This window comes from Hyla sarda, chromosome 1 (genome assembly GCF_029499605.1).
Source record: "Hyla sarda isolate aHylSar1 chromosome 1, aHylSar1.hap1, whole genome shotgun sequence".
In the NCBI taxonomy this organism is placed as follows: Eukaryota; Metazoa; Chordata; class Amphibia; order Anura; family Hylidae; genus Hyla; species Hyla sarda.
This window is the reverse complement of record NC_079189.1, coordinates 218,820,998-218,834,608: the sequence shown is the minus strand read 5'-3', so window position 1 is coordinate 218,834,608 and position 13,611 is coordinate 218,820,998. Positions and strand designations below refer to the sequence as shown.

The window sequence follows — 13,611 nt, the reverse complement described above, 5'->3', positions numbered from 1 at the left end:
TTTCTGACAATTCAGTGAATCAGTCAAATGGGTGTGAACGTAAAGGAGAACTGTAGTGACATTTTTTTTCATTACGTCTGTGCCTTGGCTGCAAAAAATTAAAAAACAAACAAATGAAACTTTAACTCACTGTCTGACTTTCCCCCGTTGCACTGCTATCGGTGTCCCGGTCCACCAGTGCTGGTCTTCTTCCTGCTTTCTGGGGACGGCGAGTCATACTGAGATCAGCGTATTGCCGCGATGTCCCGCCTCCGCCAGTGATAGGCTGCGCACACTGTCATGTAAGGAGCCTGGGCAGCAGGGAGAAGGCCGGGCCCAGGCTCCTTACATGACAGTGCACTCAGCTTATCACCGGCCGAGGCGGGACATCACTGCGACCGGCAATACGCTGAGCGCAGTATGACTAAAGTGTAAAAGAAGTGATAGGGGTTTTTTTTTCCATTAATTATTATGATGATGAACAGAATTCTCAGTCTTTCCTAGTTTTGTCACTTTTTCCAATTGAATCCAATGTGGAAAATAAATGCATTACGTTTATCAGCTACCACTATAGTGACCAGGTTTGAGGGCTGCAAAAAAGCTGGTCACACTGTCCCAATATGGAAAGCAGTAACTACACCCTGTTCAAAATGATTATGCAAATTCTATTTAAGGGTCACAAAGATTAAATATTTTGTTTTTCAGTTTAACTCATGGATGGCATTGTGTCTCAGGGCTCTTTTGATCACTGAAAACAATCTCGGACATCCGTGATAATTAGATTGCCAGGTGAGCCCAATTTAAGGAAAAACTACTAAAGGTGGGTGCTCCACATTATTAAGCACCATTTTCAAGCAATAGGGGGGAGAAAAAGGATCTCTCTGCTGCCAAAAACAGTGAAATAGTTCAAAGCCTTGGACAAGGAATGAAAACATTAGATATTTCACAAAAACTTACGCCCTCTACGGCCTTGCTGTTGCTTGATTTAGATAAGTACCCTTCTAATTCTAGACACTTAGTAGCACACATACTGATGTCCACCAAACTACTCATAACTAGGAAATGGAAGTCCTCTGATCTCCCTTGCCTATCGGAAATTCTGGCTTATGTTAATTTCTAATGTGCATGCAAGCGTACCTATGCTTTGGCTAATTCCAATGACCGTAGATTCCTCAGGTGTTGGGACTTGTGGATGCATAGCCCCCACTACTGTTGATTATATGGTTAATTGACCATGATCTTCATCCTCCTTTTCCACCCCTTTCTTCTCCCTTTCTTTCCCCCTTTTCCCTTGCCCTCTCTTGCATATCTATATCTACCGCACATTGATGAGGATACGTATACAGCATAGGTAGATAGAGGCTTATGGGCCTCTGTGCCCTCTTGCTATTTTTGAGATGTCATCTTTGATCTATGTTTATACCGTGTGTAGCCGGTAGTGGTTTACCTGACTGGTTGCTATACGGGTTAACCTGTGAATTCCATAGACGCACCTGGTTTGGCGTACGTCGCTCTAATTCTTTTGTTGATGTTTATCTATTATTTTTACTTTTACTTTTTATGATTTCCCGGCATGTCAGGAATGAGAATGTTATCATTATGTTGTGTATTGTGAAATTTAATAAAAACTATAAAAAAAAACAAAAAAACTTAAGCGTGATCATCGCACTATTAAGAGATTTGTGGCTGATTCAGAGCACAGACGGGTTTGTGCAGATAAAGGCACATTGAGGAAGATTTCTGCCAGATCCATCCATCGGATCAAGAGAGCAGCAGCTAAAATACCATTACATAGCAGCAAACAGATATTTGAAGCTGCTAGTGCCTCTGGAGTCCCACGGATATCAAGGTGTAGAGTCCTCCAGAGTCTTGCAACTGTGCATAAACCTTCTATTCCACCACCACTAACCAATGCTCACAAGCAGAAACGGCTGCATTGGGCAGAAAAATACACTAAATTTTCAAACAGTTCTGTTCACTGATAAGTGACATGCAACTCTGGATGGTCCAGATGGATGGAGTAGTGGATGGTTGGCAGACGGCCACCCGTTCCAACAAGGCTGCAATGTCAGCAAGGCGGTGGTGGAGTCATGTTTTTGGCCGGAATCATGGGAAGAGAGCTGGTCAGCCCCTTTAGGGTCCCGGAAGGTGTAAAGAGGACCTCTGGAAAGTATGTGAAGACTGACCACTTTCTTCCATGGTACAGAAAGAAAAACTATGCTTTCCATAATAAAATCATCTTCATGCATGACAATACACCATCTCATGCTACAAAGACTACCTCTGCATCAATGGCTGCTATGGGGTTAAAAGGAGAGAAAGTCATGGTGTTGCCTCTATCCTCCCCTAACCTCAATCCAATTGAGAACCTTTGGAGCATCCTCAAGCAAAAGATCTATGAGGGTTGGAGGCAGTTTACATCCAAACAGCAACTCTGGGAGGCTTTTCTGACATCTTGCAAACAAACTCAAGAAGAAACGGTCCAAAAACTCACAAGTTCAATGGATGCAAGACTTGTGAAGCTGCTATCATATAAGGGGTCCTATGTTAAAATGTAATGTGACCTGTTAAAATGTTTAAAAAGTTAAAATGTTAAATGTTTGATTGAAATAGCTTTTGAATTCAGTAAATATACTGCAAACACAACAAATGACAATTTTCTGTTCTTTACAACCTAAAAACTTACTGTGCGTTATAATTTGGGGCAGTGCATGGTAAGTTTTTTTATGTTTAAAAAAAATCCTGTTATTAGCAGGTTTGTTCAATAAAATTTAAATTGTACTCTTAATAGTTGATAACATGAGAATTGTGTTGACTGTTATTTACATCAGTTATTTAGGTAAATGAGAAAAATATCATTTGCATAATAATTTGGAACAGGGTGTAAAGTGGGTACCGCTGACAGCTGCAATGTCAGAAACTCAATGGATTTTTCTTTTCTTTTATTATCTGGCACACCCGACACCTTTTAGTGGTTCTTATGTCACTGGATAGCATATTCTACATATAGGAGTTGACGTGACGTAGTGGGAGAGAAGCATTGCAGGCCTGAAGAATAACGGACCCTGGGCCCCGCCTTCCCAACTGTTCAGCCAACTCCCGGAAGGATTACGAATGGCATTTTTTGTGAATATACAGGAGCCTACATTATCAGAAGAGGTTTAGGCTATGTTCACACAATGGAATTTCCGAGCGGAATTCCGCATTGGAAACATCTGACGCGGAAATTCAAATTCCAGTGTCCGCAGAAAGAATAGACAGACTCTGCACGGAAATGCATTGCCCTCTATGAGATGGAGCATTTCCGAGTGGTCCTAGCGGCGGCATGTTCTGTCTGCTCTCCGCTGTCAGGGGAAAGTCCGCACGGAGACTTTCCCTCGTGTTAACATAAGTAAGCTTGTGAAGCCCTACTTCCCTGGGTGTGCAGCTTCACAAGCCTATTTTGAGTGACAGATGCACTTTAATTTGCTGTGGGTGAAATATGTTTTGTTGGTTACTATGGCAGAAAGTTAGGATTTAATGCATTAAGCCCATTTAATACTAGCACACTGATCAAATAGGGCACCACCTTTATCTCTAGGCTTTTCTCATGGAGTCTTCACTCCCCCTCAACAAAGCTAACGCGTGTTGGGTAATGTGTGTGTGGTCTGCTCTGAACAATTTGCATAGGTGTTTCACTTATGTATGTCTTGTGGTATATCTATTACCTATTTTAGTTCTGTTTTCCTGGTTTTTTTTTTCCCATTATTGTTTTTCTCCTTACTTGAGTTTGGGTACTGTGGGCTTTTAGTGCACCATACCCTACAAGGTATCCTGCATATATGTGTACAAATTCTATTTAGTAGACTATACTTTTTCTTGTTTATGCCATTCTAATGTCTTTTAACATGATTATGATTCAATAAAAGTTTTGATCTATATATGAATATATTGACTTCTTTGAGTACTTAGTGTATAGTTCCTTTTCTCTGATCTGGTATATTGGTTCATACAGTTGTTGTTAAATAAGCAAAATAAGTCTATGTTCACACTATGTAAAACGTAACTGTACACGGAACAGCTAAGAAGGCATACAATTAATAGGCAGTAAGGGATCAGTTTAGGCAGTGTAAATACCAGCAGTATTTATAGACATTATGCACATGAAGGTGGTTACTCCAAAGTACACAATGACTGGACTGCCATGTCCCAAACGTTGCTTCTACCAATACCTCCTATGTTTATCAACCTATGTTACCGATTCAGCCATGCAATAACAGGAAGTATAACTGAGTGAATTACAGAGCAACATTTATCAGATTTTTTTTTTTTTTACTATAAATTTAAAGGGGTACTCCCAGACAAAGGATATGGGATAAGATGTCTGATGTCGGGGTCACGCCCCCTCCCATAGACTTGCATTTAGGGGACGGGCGTGATGTCACATGGGGGCGGAGTTCTGACGTCACAGACTTCCATTCCCGTTGTCGCGACTCAGACCCTCCAGCGCTTCTGCACAAAAAACAGGTGGGTGCCGCATGCAATACTGTGGGAGTCCCCAGCGGCGGGACCCCGGGATAGGGGATAAGATGTCTAGGGTGGGAGTACCCCTTTAAGGATAGAGTAGACTGGATACAAATTTAAATTTAGTCTCAATTATCAAATTTGTATTTAAGAAAAAAAAAATAGCATCCAGAGATCAGCCTTCATTTCTTATAGGTAGTACCCATTGGAAGGCCAATTTGCATAAAACTTCAAGATTTCAGAGTTTATAGAGTAGGGTCCACTGTTCAGTATCCTCATCTCTAGGCCAGAGTGGAAAGCAGATACAAAGAGCTTCTCCTCCTCCTCTGGAGGACCTGGCCTGCTTTACAAAAGAAAACCAATTGATTTCAATGCACACCATGTAATGCTTTTTTTTACCCTGTGGCTGTGCGTCAGGAAAATGGAACACTTACTGCCAGAATTCCCCACAGATGATAGCTTAAAAGGGGTACTCCAGTGGAATTTTTTTTTTTTATTAACTGGTGCCAGAAAGTTAAACAGATTTGTAAATTACTTCTATTTAAAAATCATAACCCTTCCAGTACTTATCAGCTGCTGTATACTACAGAGGAAGTTCTTTTCTTTTTGAATTTCTTTTCAGTGTGACCATTCACCATGCAGTTTTGCTAACACTATATTTTAATAGTTCCGCACGCAGTAATACCAAATATGTTTTTGCTCACATTATTTTATTTTAAAATTTGGAAAAGGAAGGGGTGATTTAAAATTGTTTAGGGGAGGGGCTTATTCACTTTAACACTTTATTTATTCATTCACAGTTTTTTTAGTTCCCACAGGGGACTATTACATACATTCTTTTGATTGCAAACACTATTCAATGGTGTGCCATAACCTATCCTTTGGATAGGGGATAAGATGTCTAGGGCGGAGTACCCCTTTAAGCTACTCCTGTACATATTAGATTGATGGCTGAATCAGCATGTTTGGCCACATTGTTCCCAGTCCATTGACTCCACATCGTGCTATGTCTACAATGATGGTTTTGTTAGGATTTGTCAATCTGTTGTGTTTTCTCTTTAATTTTCCAGTCTATGTATGCAGTCTTTATACTGTTCTGTAATCCTAAAGAATCTTTTCTGTTCTCTGGCCTACACAGTCATTCCAGAAGTGGATAGGAATTAAATTTAAAATTCCATGCTTAAATCCCATTACACATTTGGCTGGAAGACAGAAAGTTCATAGCCAACTGTAATGCGATTACCTATCCATCCTATCCGATATGCCAATTATTATTATCATGTTAACACACCATACATAATCTTCCAGCCTCCTATTTCTGGATAACTAAGAGAGTCTAATGTCGAACCAAACAATGCACCTACTAATCTAAAATGCAAACACTATACATTTCACTATGCTCACTATGAAGTAAAAAAGGAATAATGCCCAATGAATGCCTCATTATCCATAAAGAGAAGAGACCGAATTGTTCAATCAGATGTAAAACCGTCATTTCAGATTCGCCTAGCCAACTCGTATCTTTGAAGCTGTGGTGAGGATTAAATAAGGGAACTGTACAAATATAATTTCTTTAATAAAAAATTAGCATGAGACTCTCTTCAGCCAAGAAGGTATTAGAGAAAAAAGATTAAATGGCCAAAGAAAATGTAAAATCCTCTAAAATTATCTAACACACCAGTCAGCAACCCACGTGACCTGTATTGTTAATAGAACCCAAAACACTAGCTGTCCATTGACCAGTCCGCAGGACCATTATAGGAAATCTGCATGCTATTTGTGGACATGCCAGCATCCAAATGGGAACTAAACAAATGCTAATATTACATTAGTTCACCACTTATTTAACACTTAAAATGTTATTTAGCATTAGAGAAACAGAGCTAAATTTATTTCCAAAACAGCACCATGCCTGTCCTCAGGTTGTGTGTGGTATTACAACTTGGCTCCATTCACTTCTATGGAACTGAGCTGCAATATCACAACATGAGGACAGGTGTGGTGCTGTTTTTTTTTTTTAAGAAACCAGCTTAGTCTTTCTAATCCTGGACAACCCCATTACAATATTTTAAAGCAAATCTATTGCAAATATTTTTTTTTTCAGTGATTAGAACCAGAAACATGTCATTTTTATTTTGTTTTACCCGGTTTCTATTTTTGTGTAGTCATTTTATTTTATTTTTGTACATTATTATGAGGGCAGCTATATTGTCTGAGCTTTTGCTGTGTTCTGTTAAAGGGAATCACAATACGTTATATGTGGTAAAATCTTCATCCTCACCATCCCCGGGGGACGTTCCTGCCTGCAGAGATGGTCACTGCTCTGCTCCCTAAGCAGACTGAGCAATGCGATGACGCAGGCTATCAATCACACGGTAGTGGGCGTGAATACAGCACAGCTGAAGGGACTAGGTAAGTATAACTCCCCGGGACTACTTAAAGGGCCAGCGGGGAGACTTACTAACTTCATATCTTCATCATCCCCACGGGGAGGATGAAGATTCTACTATATCATTAAAAAAAAAAAAAGGAGTCCAAGATTTTCTGGATTTTCATTAAAACTAATTTTTGCTATTGCACCCCTTATGGGAATTAAAAAAATACTTCTTTTTTTTTTATTAAACAAAGTACATTAGAAGTTTTCTATGTTTTATTTGAGTTTAAAAAAAGCAGCCACTAGGTGTCTGCCTACTTGTCCAGAGCACATCCCCCCCCCCCCCCATCTTTTGCACAGACTTTGGACTCCTGCTCGCCTGGCAGAAGTCCAAAATCAGGAAATGCAGTCTGGAGTTCTGAGGGGTGTGTGTGCAGCTTTAGCCAATCATAGCTTATCTCACACACTGAACTGCTCTGGGCTGTGTGTAGCAGAGTGAGGGGGGGGAAGTTCTTCCCTTTATGGCTTCAGATGATGTCACAGCCTGCTGGGTAACGCCCCTTCCCAGTCTGTGAATCTGATGGAGACTGAGCCGAAAATACAGAGCAATATCAAGGTACAGAACTAAAAGATAATAAAAAAATAAAGGCACGAGGTGGTTTATCATGATGGGGGCAATAAACTGGGTAGATTATAAAATTTATATACATGAATGAAGTTTTGCTGCTCTGCAGTACACCATTCATGGGTATTCCATAACATCTGTTACCTCTTTTGCCCAAATAATGTACTCTGACACACTGTTCAAATAGTCCAGAAATGGTTTGCGGAACATGACAAAGAGCTAAAGGTGTTGTCCTGGCCTCCAATTTGCACAGATCTTAATCCAAGGGGTGTTTTGGAAATAGGTGCAATCCATGGAGACTGCACTAAGGGATCCACATACTATTATTAGGCATGTAGTAAAAAATGTGATGGTTAATCTGCATTTATTTATACAGTATGAATACATATATACAAACTCACACACAAAAGCATACACACAAGCAACCTCACTCTGGTAAGAGTTCTTGCAAGCAGTGCAGACAGCACTAGGCAGTTGGCATGGTTTCTTAACATCCACCAACTAGAAACCACTGGAGAGAAGACAGATTTCATCGGCAAAGATAAACACACAGGAGACCTTGCTCTGAAATATTCAATCCTTTCTCTGAACACACAGAAATATAATAAAAGCTACACAATAATGCCAGTACTTGTTCCCACAATAGTAGGGAAAAGAAAGCCGGCAACGATACAAGTCAGCAATGTATTTGTTTGGAATCGGGGTGCGAGCAGCTCACCTGAAAACTATTGCTGAGAGCTTAGATGCTTTTTGCTTGACACAATTCAATTTCACTCGCTTCTCACAATTGCTTAGAGGGGACGCCTAACACAAAATGTTTCAAGGTGAAGTCAAGGACAGAGACATTTACAAAAGATGTATTGCTACGGCTTGATGTAAATACATTGAAAAACCGAAGTGGAGGGTCTGTAGAGTGAAAACAATGCACTTACTTGCGTCCTTGAATGTAATGACCGTGTAATTGTACCTCAGCGAAGGGAAGCAATGGGAGACGATATACAGGCACAACAAATAATAAATGATAAATTAGATAAATCAATCAATCGCAGTCTGATATTTCATAGGCTTTCTTGCTGTCTCATCAACTAATGATAACATGGCAAAACATGAACCGTATACTGTTGTAAACACTAGGTAATAGCATTGGGCATAATCATGCAAACTGGGTACTATTCTTTTTTTTTTAAGGGAAATGTGAATTGTTTAAATCAAGTTTTTATGATAAAACATTTTTTTAAGAATTTTTGGTGACTTTTTTTTTTTTTTCTATTTTATGGTCTATATTTTAAAATAATTGCAGGCTTCATTTTGGTCATTAGGCCTAGAACTAAACGGAGAGACAGACCTGTTCAGGATTACAATAAAAGAGGACACCAGAAAATAGAGAAGACAGGATCTTCACAATAGCCGAAGCTCTGAGCTAAGCATCCCCCTCCCTGTGGAATGACCTCTTCGTAGGTCACCAAGCATGCCCAAATCTGTCCTTCGAAGGTCACCAAGCATGCCCAGAAACTCCTGTGTTTTGTTACTTGTGTTCATGGAGCTTGCTGTAAAGCAAATCACTAAATGCTGCTGGTCAGGCCAACATTCGTGTGTTGTGAATGGGGGGCTTTGGCAGTGACCTAACTCCCAAGTATAACATGTTCAGATAGTTAGTAACCAACATACCTAACCCTTCTCTTCCCCATTATCATCAGCCAGTGGAGAACCAGTAGGACTTAAAACACAGCAGAGCAGTGGCCTTTTTATTAATTTACACAGACCATTTTTTAAACCAATGAAAGCATGCTCTAGGTATCTCTTTTTAGGGACTTAATATTTTTCTTCCATAGACCTCCACTGTTTTTTCTACTGTTAAAACAATGGACAGGTAGTGCAAATCTGAGGAAGCAGCTAGAGAATACAGAAACTTATTTCTTGCAATGAACACTAGAAAAATGCCACATAAAGCACCAAATAAAAAACTGAGCTTTGCGAGACATAAACTGCCACACAAAAAACAAGAGCAAACATACATACGTAACGGAGGCTTCAAAGCACTACTTCAGTCATAACTTTTTAAAAATAATACAGGGAAACTGCAGGGAAAATGTATAGCTGTACAAGTTTCTTCATCATAAATGGCCAAAATCTGAAAGGGCCAAGAACTATTGGCCAAATATTGACAAATGCTACCCCATCTATTTGTTTAGCCAAGCCACACATTCAAAATAACTCTTTGGAGGAGGTCTAGGTCACAAATAGTTTCCAAGCACTAATGGCTCCTATGATTCAAGGAAAGCAACGGAATAATAAAAAATTAAAAAAAATACAAATAGTTACATAGTTTATAAGCTTGAAAAAAGTTCAGCCATCAAGTTCAACCTAAATCCCGACTCCAATATAGCAAATCAGAATAAATCCCTGGATCAAATTCCTATCCCCTAAATCTAATAGATAATAATTATAAATATTATAATAATTTCTACCTATCATCAAAAGGTCAGGGAAGCCTGGTATGCTCATAAAAATTACGGACTGGTATCTGATAAGCTACGGCAGCCCCACCCGCTGTAACAATTGCTATAGCTTAGATCTGAAACACAACAAAAAGGATTCAATGTCAATAAAGACAGCACTGACCTTGGATAATATAACTGGGGCAAGGGAAGCTTCTATCCAGAACATGGGAGCCAGTACTGCCACATTATAACGTTTGTCTTCCAAAGGGATTGTCAATTCATTTTTGACAGTTCCTCCCTATACAATGAAAAAATTATGACCATAAGAGAAGAATTCACCCATCATGGACAGTCAAACAGGGAATAAAGGTTTCCCTCCATCAATGCAATGCACAGTCAATGCAAAATACTGGGTTCTACTTATTAAAGGAGACAGTAAAAGTTAAATATACAAAAACAATGAAAATCAAGGTCACCGCAGCAGCCCGCTAGAGAACCAGAAATGTACTGTCAGCAACTATCCTTTCAGGTTGTTTCATAATGAAAAATATTAAGATCATGAATCATTGCCTAACAAAATATAAATAAAGAATTACTCTGGGCAACAATTTTATATTTAGTGCGGGGGACCAAGGGGGCAGTATTTACCATGAATTCTCTATTTCTTCTTCTTAGAATCCCTGGGTCTTGCACCACATGCTTGGATCATGCTCTAGTAACACAATGTCAGTTTTGCCCAGAGTATTCATAAAAAAGAAAGTATTTTTTGTCGTCTATATATCTTATATCTTACAAATTTTCCGAGTTTATATAAAGCAGCCTGAAGGGCAGATATTTATACAATTTTGTTATAAGTGTGTGAAACATGAGTTAAAGGTGTATTCAAAAGTTTTTTTTAAAGTTTCAAGCTATGTGCCCCTAATGCCAAGTTATGTATGTTGTAAATGGCCAGTACTTGTATTACCTGTCTGTGGTGGATTGTGCCTTTTATTTTATTTTCGTGCACCAGGAGGTTCTGCATTGTCCTGAACTAGGAATTACTGTCATCTCGAGCCTCTCCTGGCTTCCTGTGCGGCTCAAGAAGATAGCAACGCAGGTCAGCTGATCAGAGTGCTCGGCTGCGTTCCAGCCTTCCCGGATAAGCCAGCCACCTGATGCTGCTCATCTGTACATCTCGCTGTCCCTGTGTTGATTGCCTGTCTGCTTCTATGGGTGGAGGGATCGCTTGGTGGGAGGGAGATCAATCTGCAACTAATGCAACAGCTGTAGGCACCCCGATTGAAAACCACAGGTCTTTTGAATAGATGCAGGTCATTTATGTTTCAATGGGTGCGGTGGCTGATGTGTGGGAGGGAGAAAAATGGAATTATGGGATTTGTAGGCAAAGAAGAAAACTCAAACAGGAAATACCAGTTCACAAAAAGCTAGCCACAGTGTTATGGTAATCTCACAGCATAGCCATTTAGTACCAAGACAAGTACAGATCCTTCCTAAACATGTCCATTACTGTCTGCCAGGTACATACTAAAATCATCTTATGGTGGATAACCTCTTTAAGTTCTGGCTGCCCATGTGTGGGGAAATTTTATATTTTTCTCATTAATGGTAGGAGTCCCAGAAGTCCAACCCACATCAATCAGCTAGTAAACCCCGGTCCTGTTAGCAGATTGAGGTATAATCCTTTTAACAATTCTATAAATTTGATGCAGTAGATTTCAGGTATTTATTTATAATAGCGAAAATGGAAGATAGTCAGCTACTCCTTTCCTTGTGCCCGGCAGTCTCCTCAGAAATATGAAGAAAGAAAGCAAGAGCCAGCGCAGGCTCTTGCTTTCTTTCTATTTATTTATAATGTTCAAATCCGCAGCATAAAATCTGCAAGCACATTAAGTACAGGTGAATGTACCCTGAATCTGCAACAAAATCCACATGTAACTCATATAGAGTTTGGAACCATTCTATGGCTAGTTTTATACAGCAGCATTTGGATCAGTATTTTGCATCAGTATGTGTAAGCCAAAACCAGGAGTGCGTCCAGAACACGGAATATATACAAATCTTTCCATTCCATTTTTTCTCTGCAGGTTCTACTCCTGGTTATGGCTTACACATACTGATGCAAAATAGTGCAATGCAAAACCAGCCTTAAGGGGTGTACACAGTAGGAGTGTCTAGGGCAGCATGGAATGGACCCATTGTGAGACATTCAGGAAGATGACCCAACTGCTCATCCTACCATGGGAAGACATTTTACCTCCAGTGTCCATAGTTTTACATGACAAGCATTTTATATGAACGGTCATGATCTATGTAATACAGATTGGTAGCTGCTCTATTAAGTGGGCCCCCCATGAAATCAATTATTTTGTTACTTTTTTAAGGTGTCATGAGGTCCATGATTCTGTACATTATATACAGGGTTAAACTACATAACCCATCATATATGCAAGTAGATAACAGACTGGTATAGAGCAAGAAAGGGCCCTGCCCCCGAGGGCTTACTATCTACAAGGTGGCAGGAGGGAGAGAGTAGGTGATGGGAGTAGCTGTTCATAGAAGACAATAAGTGTATGGTTAGTAAAGTATGAGAAGATCCAGGGCTAAGTCTGACACCTAGGCATGGGAAAGAGAGCATAGCAGAAGAGAGTGGTCGACTGTGTCGAAGGCTAATAATAGGTCAAGAAGAAGGAACACAGTGTAGTGGGGTGAAGCTTTGGTGGCTAGCAGAGTTTCAGTAGAGTGGTAGGAGGCAATGACAGATTGAAGCCAGTCAAAAAAGTCTGAGGTGGGAGGAGAGGTTAAGGTAGACCTGTTATCCAAAAAGTTTTGAGGCAAAAGGGGAGAAGGGAAATGGGGAGTAGCTGATCAAAGAAGATGGGTTGAGAGATAGCTTTTTGAAGAGTTGTGCGATTGTTGCACAAAATGAAAATGTCAGTGGATAGTTATGAATTGAACATATGGGCTAGCGCTGGGACGAACACAGTAGTAAGGTTAGGGATGAAATCGGATGCAATTTTGTCAGACGCACAGGTAGTAAGGTGCTATCGAGAGTAGTTTGGTGAGCTTTTCATAAGCAGTGCATAAGAGAGTTATGGCGGATGAGAACGGAGCAGGTGTGAACATGAGTTATATCTAATAGGGCATATGGACAGAGCAGTCTTCCTCAGACAGCCCCTTTAATCTGACATTCGGATACCAACCATCCCTAATATGTTGACTTAGGATCGATTTCTCCTAGACATACACTTCACATTAGTTTCTGTGATGATAATAAGCCTTATATATAACACATTAGTCATTTCCAGGCAGCGCTTATTGTTACAAATGGTCAGATCACACGAACAATTGTAGCATGCAAAACTAATATTTGGTTGAGGTGGTTTACAACTATAAACATCAATTCAGTTAGCTTGATCAGGCAATGTGTATGTGCTCTGCGAGTGGATGACCTGGGTTGCTCTGGTAAAAATAACCTTTTTAGAGAAGTTATCAAATGGAAAACATTTTGGCGTGAAGCACAATAACACCAGAGAGCACTCGCTGCAGTAATACACATGTATTCAATACAATGGCCTGAACTTGCTCATTGTCATGTCTAGAAGAATTACACATGACTGACCCCTTCATAAGGCTACAAAGCACACAATGTTGAAACATTTTTCACACTGTATTAGCAGTTCCCTGCATAT

General features: G+C 39.9%; 1 protein-coding gene across 4 annotated transcripts in view; it reads right to left on the bottom strand.

Annotated features, from left to right (window-relative positions):
• Positions 1–13,611, bottom strand: part of WDFY3 (WD repeat and FYVE domain containing 3) — a 250,866-nt gene that overhangs the window by 190,525 nt on the left and 46,730 nt on the right. The window contains exon 2 of one of the 4 annotated variants that reach the window (XM_056568763.1): positions 10,104–10,220. The exons of the other annotated variants lie outside the window; for them this stretch is intronic. The gene's annotated coding sequence lies outside the window, so the exon portion shown is untranslated. The remainder of the gene's footprint in view (positions 1–10,103; positions 10,221–13,611) is intronic. 4 annotated transcript variants of the gene reach the window in all.